This window comes from Plectropomus leopardus, chromosome 12 (genome assembly GCF_026936395.1).
Source record: "Plectropomus leopardus strain MGB_pleo_1.0 chromosome 12, ASM2693639v1, whole genome shotgun sequence".
NCBI classification, from domain to species: Eukaryota; Metazoa; Chordata; class Actinopteri; order Perciformes; family Serranidae; genus Plectropomus; species Plectropomus leopardus.
Window position 1 is genome coordinate 22,748,692 of NC_142187.1, and position 12,860 is coordinate 22,761,551.

Here is a 12,860-nt window from a genome sequence, read left to right on the forward strand (position 1 = left end):
ACGAGGCCTTGCACTTTAAACATGGCGAGCGTCATCTTTTTGATTAACTTGCATGCAAAAATCATTTATTTTTAGCAAATTAAAACTGATTTCGAAGGAATGACGTAAACAGTTGTGCTCTGAAAGGTGAATAAAAAACAAACATAAAGAAAAAATAGTTAAATAGTCTCATTTCAGATGTGCAGAGTGTTATTACTTCTACTGCAAGGACAAAAGAATATTCAAAAATTGTTTCTGAAACCTTCATTTTATGTCTTCAAATAATCTTATCACTTCTTCAGTGTATGTTCACTGACTGTCAAGGCTGCCAAAACAACACGCTCACATGTCAACATTTTTAATACAGTGATACGGCATGTTATTTGAAGGGCACAACAGATTCCTACTTTATCTGCTTGGTATTAGAATTCCCTCCACGTCCATCTAAACATTACACCACCTCAGCCGAGGCCGCTGATAGCTTAAAAAAATGTCGTTCAGACTGTGAACCTGCACACTCATTTGCAGCACACCAATCTGCTGACTCAGGCTTCCAGAGAACTGCCCATCTCCAGTGCGTCAATAAAAGGCCTATACACTCTGCCATGGGGCCAGAATAGTGCTCTATCAAACTCCTGCCAACCCTGACATTAGGCCAGCTACTGCGGGGAGTACACCAGGGACTCATCTAGGGTTTATCCCCAGGTCTCTACAGCCCAGTGCCCACCGCATGGGCCCTGGGTACCAGAAGCATGAATACACAATCCACCTGACCAGCTGTGCCCAGCTCGAGCCCTGGAGGATCTAAGTAGAGGGTTAATGGATGAGGCTTTAGGCAAATATGGCAAAAACAGTGCTATTCAATAAAATAGTAGCTTGCAATGGGCAATACACTCCTGCTTTGTGAATTAGTTCACAACCATTGTTATCCATCAGCTTTCCATTTTACTGTGTTTTGTTGTCTTTTTTTTTTTTTTAAACTGAAAGCTCACCTGATACGGGGCCACATAATAAAGGTAATATCTCAGTTTCTGCACCGATTGATTCTGACTAATAGTGACAACTGCAACCCAATGACCCCTGATATTTCCAGGAAGAGAGGGGGGGAATGGAAACATCTCCTGCAGTGCCAAAAGAAACAAAGTATACATATTGAACTTTTTACTGTAACATATTACCACATGTCCTTTTACAACTTTTCTCAATAACATAAACATATGGCATTGCATATTGCATAAGGTGGTGGTGTCTATAATGTTAAAACAAACCATAGGCTACAGCAAATGTGCATCAGCACAAGCTTACAGAGTGCACTTTCCCTCAGCAAAAGGTAAAGGCCGATCAAAGGGACTAAGCTGATGCGTTCTGCAATCATGCATTTGACAGATGAGATATTCTGTAGCCTAAATGTGCGTCTGAGTGTACCAGCAGGCATCAGCAAAAGAGGGGGGAGGGAGGGTGGCACAAGTGCATCCACGCAGCCGTGCAAGAGGATCACTGCCCCCTTTGATCACCATTCAGTTTGCTTGTCTGTGTGAGGGTGTACACTAAGGTCAAGCTTGCTGCAGGGTTCATAGATCTGTTCTTCTGCCATATGTGCAGCCCTCATTTGACCCTAGTGCACAACGCTGTCCCTTCAGAGACCTGGCCTGCTTCATTATGCAGATAACTCTGCACCTGCCTGACTGACCTTGTGTGCGTGCATGTGTGTGTTTGTGTCTGTGAGCAGGTGCATCAAGGGAAAATGGGGAGATGTTTCTACAGTGTGATTCAAATTGGAAGAACAAGGCTGGTATTATTTTATATTTTTCTTTCTGTAAATAAATACCATGTACAGATTAAAACCGACAATGTGTTAGTCCATCTCTACTTCTCAACCCTGACTGTGGAAGATCACTTTTAAAAACAAGTCAAAAATATGTAGTTGAAATTGTAAAAAAGACTCAGTAATTCGCTAAAACAGCTGGTAGTTGTTAAACTGTGCATTTGGTGGGAAGTACTTTCCTTGAATTAATACACATTTGGTGTGCAAGCAGGATATTTGGAACTGACTCAAAATAAACTACAGTGCCCATGTTCGTCATAATGTAGGAACACAGGTGTGGCTCACTGATGTGTTCTAATAGTTTCTGGACAACAATGGAGGTCTATGGCACAGAGTGAGCTACAGTATAGCACTTGTTAGGAGGTTTAAACCTTTGAACTCTGCAGTAGAAATTGTCCTCCAGTTCCTACATTCGTATTTTTGCTTATTGTGATATCATATTTTAGGGCACCTTCAAATGCTTAATATCCCTAAAATCTGTACAAAACAAGCTAAAGAATTCTCAAGGCTAAAAAAATATTGAAGTCAATAAACCACAATAACTGGTTATATTATTGAAATTGTGTCATTTAAAATAGTCACAAAACATTTTTCCATCACATTTTACAAAATAAAAACACAAAACACTTTGATCCGATAGGTTTTTAGATGTTGCAACATAAACAGATCTCTTTCTTGACACTCCATAAGTTATTCAAACTATGAACAATTTTTCATTTTTGAGATATGCTAATTTTTCGGTGCAAATTGCAATAACGTTATAACAGATTCATCACACATTCCTTAGGCACCACAGCACGTTTTCACGTGGCTTTGCACTGCACGAAAAGTAGCACAATGACGTCATGACAGGTACTGAGCTTTCTGCTTAATGCTCTATCTATTATAGTTCTTATTTTAGATCTATATATATACATATGCAAACAGCAATCTCCTGCAGCTATTACATGGTAACATCAGCATAACTACTGCAAAATACTATGTTTGCATGACATGTAAGGCAAGGTAAGGTCATGACATGATAATGACGAAGACAGAAGCCTTAGCTTTCTGCTGCAAAAAGAATAAATGCTCTAACTGTTATGGTTTTAATTTGAGACCAATAAACAGGGAAATGCAAACAACAATCACCCTGTCTCCTAGCAGTCTGTTTTTAAAGGGTTAATTCTGTGTTGGTGTTTTAATGGGATTTGCTGACCATATAAAAATGTTGATTTGGAATATATATAATATAAGATGGCTAGACTGAAAGAGTGCTACGTAGATACAGACAGATGGAAAGAGACAAGAGGTTGAGAGAGCACTTGATGTTTTACTGTGAGTCTGTTATGAGTAAATCGTGCTCTGTCAGCCCCTGAAATGCAGCCTGTGTAGGGCTGGGTTTGTGTTCAGCAGTGTTACAGGGGTTGAATCAAGCTGGCAGCCTGTTTCTTAGTGAGAGCCAAGGGAGGAAGTCAGCTCGATCGCCCCTATAGCTGCCTCATTGCGCTGAGGTCACTTCCTGTCGCTCCCTTAGCCCTTCTCCAGGGCTGCCCAATCAGCATGGCCCTGCGTGGGCCCCCACCCCTCGCTCTGCACAGAGCAGACTCTGGATATAGTTACAGGGCCACGGGGGACTGTCAGCCCTCTCTCTCTATCCTCGTCTCTGTCTCTCTCCCTCCTCCGACTCTCTGTTTCCGAGTCTCCCGAGTGTTCTCCGCTGCCACCACCCTGTCCCTCTGCACTCCTAAGAAAATCCTTTAGATGAGAACTGCTCCTGTGCCTGCTCCCTCTAAGCATCCCTGACACCAGCAAAGTAAGCCCATCTGCATATCCACAGGGCCTCGCGTTCCTGTGGCTCATGGTTTATGTATTTCACAGCTCCTTAAAACACAAACGCCTAATATCTCTCCCATGTGGAGGACAGGAGAGGGAGAGGGAGAGAGGAAAAAACTACTCTCAAAAAGAATGGTCTTTATTTCTCTGCGCTGTTTACTTTTTTATCCGGGCTGAAGTTCATGTGCTGTTGAAGGTTGTTTGGGACACTGGGGCTTGCAGGTCTGGCTTGCATAGTTTAGTGAACTCTTTATGTAACACCCAAGCAGCTGCGGCATATTGAATTCTGTACGTTTAAGGCAACAGTAAAGATGTTCGTGAATTTGATAGAGACATCTTTAGTGTAAATGCGCAGCCATCAGTGAGTAAAAGACTAAAAGTAACTAAAGACAGTCTAACTTTCTGATGATAGTGTGTAGTTAAGTATAACGCAGGGCAGTGCTTAATTAAAAACTCTCCCTCAGCTTATTCCATTCCAACATCACTACTCCCCCCACCACCACCACTGCCCCTTACTCTATTTAAATGATTCTGCTGAGGAGCAGTTTGAATTGGAGGGGAATTCGGGATCACTTTTAGCATTTGGCTTTGGAAGAGAAAAATCTGATACTTAGATTTACACTCCTCTCTGGGGCATAGTGAACGGTTCTCTGAAGCTCACTCTTAGAGGGACCCATGCTGCTTGTGTCGCCAAAGCGGCACACTCTAACAAATGATATTAAGGACATCAATCAAGAGACTTCTTTGCTGAAAGTAATGAGTAAACAAGTGGGGAGAACAAATTAAGAATATTTAGTGGGCGGGAATAGGTTGTTTTGGAAAGGCCGGACACAGAACTAAGCAAAGTTGGTACAGGTCATGCAATACCGTGTCTCTAAACTGCCAAACGTCGCCATTAAGGCTGAAATACCTGCTCGGAGCAGTTTTGTTTATGAGGAATTTCACCTTTAGCAAGAGTTTGCTTTCCATTCTACCATCTGTTTTGCAATATTCAGCCTGATGTTGGAGTTGTATGTTAATAAACCAAGAAGATTTGGTTTTCAGCGGACTCACTGCTGTATATACAACCCACTGCGGGATTGTGGATGGTAGCAGAGTAGACAGCTTCAGGCCTGTAAACAGTAGGTGGGTTTACTTCTCTCTTCTCTCCGCGGGAACTATCCATTAACAGATAATGGGGGGAAAATCAGAGTGATTAAGGCCCAGGGAATTATGGGTGAATACAAATTGACTCCACCTCCGTGTGGTGTGCTCTCTTGAGGTGGAAGCACTGCTCATAAGGAACAAACTCATTTCAGAAGTACTACAAGGCCCATTAAGGCCTGGAGAATGCTGCAGACGGGGGTAGGAAGGTGGTAGGTGGGAGCGCAAAGGGATGGACTCCCCCTGGACCAAAGCTGATTGGAGAACCGGCGCCTGGGGGGAACATTACTAATATCTATTTCCTGCCTCTGCAGTTTGTGAAGGACAGAGTGAATCAAGTGCAAAATGTCAAAATTAAAGTACAAGATTTAATCATGGCACCTTGAAAATTCACCCCATTCTATCAAAGAGTTAATGTATTACACGAACAGTGATGGAAATGTGGTCGAGTGCTAGCTAATAAAATCAAAGAGATTGGAAAACTACCGCAGCATGAAAGGGGAGGCTTTACTCCAGTTTGCCTGTGGGGAAGTGGGCATGTAAAAGACTCGTTCTGTGTCTGCAAAGAGAAAAGTGAAAGATATAGCGAGGTACCAAAGCCCTCATGTCAGGGTCCAAAGTTCGGTGCATGCCTGATGCTGTTTTCCAACCTCCGGCGGGAGAAGGAGGGGTGAGGTGTTGGCTGTGACATGTCAGTGGTGGTGGTGACGCCCTCGCACAGCACGAGCAAAGGATTCTGGGGGAACACGTCTCTGGGAGAATGTCAGCTCTGATGCATGGCAGCTCGTTGGAGGTGCTAATCAGAGCAGGGCTAGGCTCCTGCTAGGATCAGCCACTCTGCGCCTACATTAACCGCCTCACAGCTCCCCTGGCTACCGGGCCAGAGGTAGAAAACACCAAACTGACAGGTTTTTGTGTCGAGATAAACATGCGTAACGCTTGAATGGATGTTACAAAAGGTTTAGCAGACTAGAACACCTTTTGGAGTTCACGAAAACATGGGGGACAAAAACATAAGGACGCTTCTTTTTCTCCCCAACATAAACGCACTGAGCAGACATTTCCACTCCAGTTATTTGCCAAGAGCCCCTGTGCATGTGTTACTCAGATTTTTTACTCTGTGGCAGCAAATAAAGAAGGCCAAAAGTAATTGTCAAAGCATTTAAATTAGATACGTAAGAGAAAAAAAGGCACAGCTTTACACTTCATTATTATTATTATTAGGTGTTAAATCACTTTATGCCAGAAAACCTGTATAAATGATAGGTTCAGAGAAAATAAAGGCATACGCCACTTTCTTCACAGAGGTATTTGAAGAACATGCTGTGCTTTGTGTTTCTCTATGCACAGCTTACATGAAGTGTTTATAAGCTTTTATGACTCAGCTATAGCTGCAAACAGTGGTGTAATTTCAAAGAGGAAATTACATTTTATCTTTCATATAACATTTAGAGATTGTATGTTGGCATTGTTCTTTCTACAAGATTTTTTTTATTCTAAGTAAACATGCAGTGTCGCTACAATTGCTGTAAAATAGCAAGAAAAACACACAAGTGACACAAGATGTCAAGATATGTACTGTATGAAATTTCAGACAGCCTTAGCCAAAATGTTTCATTTATGTATGTATTTTTAGATTTGCAACTGCACTGAATGCAAAATATCACCCTCGAGCTTGCTAAAGGGAAACTCGCTGGTAAAACCAGATGAAGCTGGTGTTTCAGCAGGACTCGGTGCTGCTTTGAAGGATACTCTGCCATTTTGTGTTTTGCCTGGACCGCATTATCAGCTATTCTTACAGCTGAAACCCACAATGGCGAAAACTCGGTCAAATGAACAGTGTGTAGGTCACAGAGGCAGAAGAAAAAGCAAAAAAAGAGAAGGGAGAAATCCACAACAACAAAGGCGAGAGCCGAATACTTGTTAACGAATGATGTGTAGGCGCTGCAGCTGCAGGCAGGTATGGAGGTCCGTTGGGGACAAACAGTGCAGGCTGCTGAGATGGATTGCATGGGAGCGCCGGACCCCCTGCAGCCACACAAACACCATTCTGCGCTGAAATGCTCTAATTTACTCTATACATGCCTATTCTAAACTGCTGGGCTTTTTTCTTGTTAGAAGGAAATAAAGGTCAAGTGACTACGCCCTGACTTTCCAAGACTCTTGTGCTCAATGAAAGTTGCTGTGCAAAGTGAGAAAAAAATAATTAAAAACAAGCAAAGAAAAAGTAAAATGGGCAAAGAAAAACTTTCTGGCAAGCGAAGAGGAGAGAAGAAGTGAAGTGTGAATCTAACCAGAATCTCTTTCAGGTCTCAAAAGAGTGAGTGGCCTGAATGTAAAAAGTTAATTATGGGCACATGCCCGGCTTTTTTCGCTAGCCTCACTGTGGCATTGTCAGGCTGAGGTATGTGGCTCTATGGGGTCTGTGGTCCACACAAAGGAGCAGGGAAAGAGAGCGTTGCGGAGAGGCCCCTTGGCTGGGCTCACGGCATGGAACACTGTACAATTAGCCAGCCCCTGCGTTCTGCCGGCTTATAATTATCAGTGCTTGCCTTAATTGACTCCCTTAGCCTGCTGCAGAGGGACCCCCCCCATCCCCCCTCCCCCCCTGCTCGACGCAGGCCGCCGAGTGCCACGCCGGGCTCTCCAAAGTCATTTAGAAAAGCGCTCATATTTTCGACACAAAAAAGGGGGAACATTTGGTGAGAGAGAATTCATCATCAGGTGTCTAGAGGTTTTCCTTAATAGAAAAGCTGAGTCCCACTGAGTGCGCTCCGTGTAGCGGCCAGCCACGCATGCTCAGGACCAGCAAGCCGCCATTCGCAGCGGGCCACGACACATTAGCATAATTTTATATAACACAGGCACCCGCGCTGGAAATTTAATACATCTCAGCAAATACGAGACAGGCGTTTTGCATAATTTTTTTCTCATTCTCCACCTAGCTTCCCCTCTCCCTTCTATCTATCTGTCCTCGCTCCATGTCTCTCTCCTGTCTCGTCTTCGTCTTGCCTTGCTCCCTCTCTCTCTCTCTCGTGCTGCCACTCTCCTTTGCCCCCACCCCCCCCTACACAACCACCCCTCTCTCCTCGCCCCATGGTGCTGCTCTCACTAGGAGAGGGGAAGTTCATTACCTCAGCTAAATCAGAATTAGTCCCTTCATTTTGACGGGGCGAACTTCATTAGAAAGGCCCTTCCTTAATCCAGCAGGGAGAACTGATGAATCTACATGGGGGCAATAATTTGCTTCACACAGCACATTCAGCTACTTCCTCCACACTGTTTCCCCCTTCCTTTTCTCCGTCTATCTGGCTTTATGTACTTATGGTTACATTTTTATTAGATCTACAGCACAAAAAAACCTGAGAAAGGGAAACACCTGCATATAATTAACTAATGGCAGCAGAGAGGGTGTAAAGAATGAGTTATGCTGTTTGGAATGTCCCGTCTCCCCAACAGGCTTCGGGGCCTCTGGAGCAGCCATGGCTGACTTGGCCGGCACTCAAACACAGGCTGAGTGAGCACGGCCGACAGCAGAGGTAACTATTCAAGATGATTTTACAATGCCACGATTATGTTCCTAGTGTTTTAGGATGCACAAATTGTTCCTGTGCATGTTGGTAGAATTAAAAAACAGGATAAATTATTTGCCGCTATGAAAGTTTGCTTCACCTTTTTGTTTTCTTTTTATAAAAACTGGCACAACACACGTTTTTTCTGCAAGGATCTCTAAAGTGTGCTTCAGCAGTTGTCCAGATCCTTACAACAAACTAGAGAGCGAAGAGATGTGAATCAGGACAGACAGCCCCTGACTGCCATACCACAGCGCCTGGTGTCAAACAGATGTGCAGCTTGGCAGCTACGCTCCCCAGAAAACAGAGAGCCCACAGATTCCAGGGTGGCGTTGAGTCGTGCTGCCCCCCCTCCCAACGCTCCCCCAACAGTCCTAACTACCCCACACTGTGCCCCTGCAGTCTCCCTCCCTCATCACCTCCACACAGGGGTCCCCTGACTGGTAATCTCGTCCCTCGAATGTGAAATCTCCGACAGCGATGCCCCGCGCTTTTACCCCCTGCCTCTGTGGCTGATGGGTAAATTGGAATGGCGCACCCTGCTGGCGCCGGGAGCTCCGAACAGACAGCAGTACGCGCATGCTGAGGCACCCCTCGCACGCTCTGTCTAATATAGTGGACATGCACACTCTCTCCAAGCTGCAATATCCATGCACAGACACACGTCTACGCACGGATGTACACACGGGAACAAACAGTCGCATGTTCACTATAAGCTTCAGGTAAATCGCAGCCTCGCAAACACATATGGATGCAAGGTAAGTGTTCCATGCATGATCTGTTCGCCCTCATCTGCATAAAGATTGAATATAGGATAAATAAACAGATACTAGGAACTGAGTCAATATATGTTCAAATTTAAATGTGCATTGTCTGGAATGGCTCTGCGGGTCCTTTTGCAGAAACCGCACCTGACTATTGTTGCCATAGTTTCTATTGTGTTCACAAAATAAGACTAAACACAGAAAACATGTGTAAACCACTGAGGAAAAAAGCAGCAGACATATAATAAGCAACTTGTTTTTGAATACTCTAAAACTAATAAATCCAATTAATATAGAGGCTATCTTTTTTTTTTTTTTTTTTTTTAATGTGGCCTCAGGCATCAGGGTAGGATTTCCCAGTGGGCTGGTTTAGCTGTCCAAGGCTTCCGCTCCATCTATCTGTCTATTTTTCCTCCTCAGTCGATGCTCTGAAGCATGCGTGAACGGTTGAGTCCACCCTCAAATCGCAGGGACGTCCTGAAATAGTCAATGGGACCTGAAGGGGCTAAAGATCACTGCAGAAGAAGCCACAGAGGCCTTCCTGTCAAAGGCAGTGCTTTCAGGGGGCCAGGGGTGAGGGGGAGCCAGAGGGAGAGAGCCGGAGACATGACACACATTTCATTACACTTAAACCAACTGTGGGTTCAACTTCGAGCCCTGGATTTCCAATGGCGTCTCCAAGGATGGAGTAAGTGGAGGTATAAGAGAATGGTTTTTACAAAGAACACAATGGGTAGGTGGACAAAGGCAGGCAGCTGGACTAATTGCTTGGGGGCTTGTAGGAATATTTTTCTAAGTACTTCTGTTTAAAGCTCAATTTAGTGGCGTGCGTCACTCTGGTGAACATTAAATGTAAATCTCTTCACTCCAGCTGCAATTAGAAAGGATATTATGATTAAGAGTTACATTTCACAGCGTTTGCATATATTTGTAATTTATCTTTCAATAACTAAATATGTTTTGCTTTAATTACAGATACTGTAATACATGGCTCAGCCAATTTCATAAAATCACCAGCTTTTGTTATTCATCTAAAAGTGATAGTGTGGATTGTTATAAGTGGGGCTGTATAAGGTCTATAAACAGTGTTTTACATTCAGTAGATGTCAGTCGACACGCTCCTGGTTTTTAAAAACAGGAGCTCGCTGAACACTGGAGCTGCTGATCTTCTACTACTTCGATCAGTTAGCCAGTTTGTGTTATTGTGGGACTTTGGTGAATCCGAACTAAAAGTTTAAAATGCCAAAGTTACACAATAAAACAAACTAACTGATTAAGGTAGCAGGTGACCAGCAGCTCCTGTGCTCACTGATGTAAAATAATTATTTTTCTCAATGGAGTTGAAGAGAGCAATATATCAGCATCATTTTCCAGCTGGAAATCACTGCCTGACATTAAGAAACAGCAGAGATTTTTTTCAAATATAGCATACACTTAAACTAATTATTTTAGGTGGCTAAAATACATTTTGTGTCTGACCCTTCCACAGCAGTAGATTGCTTGTCGGACTCCAACCTGCATCTCCAAACTGGGGACGTGCTAAGTGGCATCTACTGTTTGTAATATACTGTCTATGGGTATGTACCGCACTTCAGAAAATCTGCACTATCCCTTTAAGGTGACCATTGGACGAATTTCCTCTCCTCTGTGTTCACTGTTTCATTTCTGCTCATAAACACGTGAGATGGGCCTTAGACGAGAGCCGAGAAAACAGTACTTATCCCAGACATGCCCAGAGTGGTCTTTTCAGCGAGGACTCTCTTGTTCTTGTAGAGAGACTACTTGTCCATTAAGACTGTCAGAGGATGCTCTCAGAAACGAGAGGCAGTATCTCTGGAGAGGTCTGCAGGGAGCATGCCCAGACGGGGGCTGGGGTTAAAGAAGAGTGAGCTGGATGGGCGCAGCGCGGTGGGCAATTCTGCACAGGGTTAAGGAAATCAGCGCAAAGTTTCCTGGTTTTTCCCAGCTATGGTGTAAATTCTCTCTCAGCAACATACTGTAACACTTCCCATCATCTTTGCTACATTATGGAAAATATAATTTGCAGTCTAACCTACTTTGCTTTACAAAGAAATGTCTATTTAAAATTCCTTGGAGTATTATCAAAAGGGCTATAGAATTACAAAACGCTATTATTATTGCTCGCTTGGGGGGAGCCCTCGCTCATTAAGCTTCTAAGATGTCGTGGGTTTTGATTATTCTATCAGCTTCATTCTCTTATTATAGTGACAAACTCCTGCTATTTTGTTGCCAATCTCCTTCCAGCTGTCATATCCTTTGAAAGATCAACAAAAACCTTCAAACACACTTGTGATATGTCTTCAAATTCACCAGACATCGCTTGATTCCCCCATTGAATTTGTAGGATTAACTTGAGGAAGAAACGTCTCATATTTCTTAACTGGTTGCTACGTCTGACATCAGAGTGTATGAGATTCTAGCATACTGGTATTGTCCAGGGGAGGGAACCCTCACTCTAACCGTCAGCGCTCCTCCAAGTGGGACAGAGATGATTAAAACACACCATGGCTGTGACTGACAGACTCCCCACCGCTTCTAGAAGATGACATGTCTCCAAGTCACACAGAAAAGCAACTCCTCTAATTTTAACTCTGACTACAACACCGACCCCCTCTGTCAAAAACCACGAAAAAAAAACAGCCATGCTGAGATTCTTAACCACAATAAAAGTGATAACAACTAAACAGAGAAATAAGTTTAAAAACAACAATAGGGAGGGTGGAGACAAAAGGGGTGAGAAGGCACCATTTCCCTCAGGTGCACACAAACAGCAGGAACCTGTGAGCTTGTGACAACACCTTCAAACATTTCTGTTACTTTCACAGAAATATCTGATGCTGATGCTCCAATGTGATGCTTCCGCAGCAGTCTTGTCCCAGCGCACATTCGACTTGGCAAGCTCTTGGTTACCAAAAAGAAAAAACACCCTCCTAACGGACTGTGTTTGACATTTGTCATGACAGGAATACAGTGAGAGGGAAAAGAGAAAAGAGGAGTGAGAGGTGGGAGGGGAAGAGGAAGAACGGAGGAGTGGCAGAGGGGTGATCGATGTGTGAAATTGTACGTGTGAAAAAAAATAATTCGCCATTCTTTGGGTTTGTTGCAATTTTCATTTTTCAAAGATAGGGAGGACGGAGGGGGGGTTTCCTGTTATTGTCACGTTGTGTAGAGAGCTCAGGGTCGCGTACTAAATGATTCACAGAAAACGGAATCTTTTACATTGGCGTCAGCAATTCAGCCAGGCGCCCTTGTGGGGGAATTCTTTTTGTGTGTTTTTATTGAAGTCTGCACTGAGCGCGCCCAAAAGCTCTGACAGGGGGCCCCCGAGGGCGCTTGTCTTCACCTCCAAATCATAAGATGGAGAGACGAAGCTCCCTCTGTGCTCTCAATTATACCCCTCAACACCCCCCCTCTCGCACACAGACTCGCAAACCTGCCCTCCCCACCCAAAAAAATAAAACAGAGGCAGAGAAGAAAAGCCTTCAGTAATACAGTCCCAGCGGACGGCTCCACGATCGCTCTGCGCTGCTGGAACAGCTGACAGGCTCGATGCGGCGGGTCCATTCCCTGCGGTCTGTCAGAGTTGGTGCTACAGCATGACGGTTAGTACTTCTCCGGGGATGCGCCTCCTTTGCTCGCTCCTACGTGCCCCTCACATGACAGGCCCCTGCTCTGACCCATGGAAGCACCGTGGCTTTGCCCCAATTACTGCTGCGGGTAGGTGTAACTCTGGGTTATGTG

At 44.2% G+C, this 12,860-nt stretch overlaps 1 protein-coding gene across 4 annotated transcripts in view; it reads right to left on the minus strand.

Moving 5' to 3' along the window:
• The window catches only part of LOC121951040 (zinc finger protein 521-like), a 106,877-nt gene that overhangs the window by 22,882 nt on the left and 71,135 nt on the right, over positions 1-12,860 (minus strand). The gene's annotated exons all lie outside the window — the stretch shown is intronic.